Raw genomic sequence first — 2,500 nt, 5'->3', positions numbered from 1 at the left:
GAGCATTGTACCCTCCCAACCATGATACACCACAGAAGACAGACCACAACACACGGGAACTACATGCCCTGCTCTTTGCAACAAGTGTGCGGGTTCTTCTACGGCCCACAGGATTATGAACATTTGAAGGGTTGTGAGACGGGACCTCCGGCTTATCGTCCTTATCCGAGAAGACTAGAGAGTCTAACCATTTCCAGATGTAATTACAAAGGCAGCACTTTCTCCTCATTTATTTCAAGACCCTGAGTGTTGGTCCGGCCGGAGTTGAACTCACGACCTCCCGCGTGACAGCCCGGTGCTCAACCAACTGAGCCACCGGTGCGCGGTGTAATCAAAAGTTGTAATCAAAGCCACAACGTCTTCAAGTTGGTTAGATCATTGTTGCCCTGCCTTAACCTGCCCCTGTCTGAGCTTGTGGTTCTAATCCAGGGGTCACAGGATTCCCACCCTGGTATTCATTTTCATGGTGCCGGTATGTTTAAGAGGAAGTACTGTCCCTAAACTGAGTGAGTTCACTTCAACATAAACATGTCCTCTGCATGTAATATCCCAGAAGCTGAAATCCTTGAATTGGCTCAAACCAGTTGCTGCTTGTAACATTTTCAACAAACTGTACCATTTAGAAGGACTGAATATACACAATAATGTATATTGTTTCGGGTAACAACAATTTTATAGTACCATATAGAGAACCAAGAATTGCATAACAAGATGTAATCAGGAATGTGATGCACTCTATATTTGTCTTAAAATGCTTGTGTCTCAAAAACGAACTGGATAATCCCCACTTTTGTAGCTGGAAAATGATCAGGAGGCTAAGGTAAAACAAATTAATACAAATTAATACAAATTCTCTGGAACCAATAATTAAGAGCTACCTTCACAATTAAAAAAATTAAGGTGGCTGTGAATCTGCTCCAGATAATTATCTTAGATTGATAATCTTTTCCAGCAATGAAAATGGGGATTACCAAGCTCTCTTTTGAGTTATAAGGGTTGAAAGCCAAAATACAGGGTGTTTGTTATGTAAAACGGTGTTTTAGAGTTGATCTTTCAAATGACGTGACTAAGTATTGTTATTAGGGAACTGAAATGTACAACGTTTTGGAGCCACAAAACAGCAACTGGAATTCGAGGTGTTTTCCTATTTAACTTGTCTTGACACCACCACATTCATATAGTTCAATATCTTTTCACTATAGACACGATTAGGCCCGTTTTAAACGTCGCGTTTTATATTTGCCGAATCTAATGCAAAAGAACGAAAACAATAGATTTTTCACATTTGCATTAGATTCGGCACATGTAAAATGCGACGTTTTAAAACGGGTTTAAGTTTAAAAATCTAGGAGACACCCCTGTCCTGGCATGTGAAATGTTCACTTCCGGTTGCTTCCTATTTTCTTCCCACCAACTAATCGTTTTCGTTGCCATAGCCGTCGTCCTTTCTTGAACTCCTCGGTGTAACTGGTAGCCCTCCGCAACAGATGTGTCATCACGATCCCGGGTTCAGTCCAAGGAATCAGTCCCTTATGTGGGTTGGGACCCGGTTAGGCACGCGGTCAGGCGCGCAATTAACGGACACGGCTAGGGGCGTGGTTAGGGACGGTTAGAACAAGCTCAACCTCGTCCCCTGGGCACTTTTCCCTGGCTTTGGGTGGGGCGGAAAAGCGCCCTGGGGACGAGATTGGAACAAGCTCCCAAAAAAAAAATTGAAGAAATTAAAAACAATAGGTCTTAAAGCAAAAACAATCGTATTAATTAATTCTTGGATAGCTTCGGTTTAAAAAATTGATGTCAGTTTTTCATGCGTCTGTTCTGTTATCGATCATGAATTTCGTCATAACATTGTCAAAGTAGCTGTGGATCCATCAATTCGTCTTTTACAATAACAAAAAGGCAGAGGGGTCAAAAGTAAGTCAAAACACGAGAAGAACGCGTGACAAAAATGCGAGAAACTTCAACTTTATTCAAGCTGACGCGACCAATATCGCCTCAATATCGCATAAATTATAAATTTATGTGTCTGTCAGTGTCTGTCTGCTTATTGACAACAACAAAAATTAGCCAATGCGCGCGCAAGAATTTTGCAGTTATTGTAAAAAGATAATTTGATTGATAGTTTCGATCAGGAGCCCATGACCGGGAGCGAACAACTGGAGCGAACAATTCCCATAAATAACTAAGCCACCACAAAACAAAGCCAGTTCCGATTCGGCACCCCTATGACATCAAGTTAGTTTCTTGTGATTGGTCATCGGGCTCCCGCTGGCCTCCCACGCAGACACATATGACGGTGGGCCCTCTTATAAGCACAGTGGTTTCTAGGGGTCTCCTCTAGGACTTTATAGATTATGCTAGCATAATTTTTGGCATAATTTGAGCAAACTGGCATAATTTCTGCCAAGTAGCAATGCTAGCATAATTCGCATATTTTGATAATTATCGGATCATTTTTGATGCTACAATTTGATCATTGTTCAACTCTACTTTCAAGTCC

Source organism: Montipora foliosa, chromosome 3 (assembly GCF_036669935.1).
Source record: "Montipora foliosa isolate CH-2021 chromosome 3, ASM3666993v2, whole genome shotgun sequence".
NCBI lineage: Eukaryota > Metazoa > Cnidaria > Anthozoa > Scleractinia > Acroporidae > Montipora > Montipora foliosa.
This window is presented reverse-complemented; position numbering follows the sequence as displayed.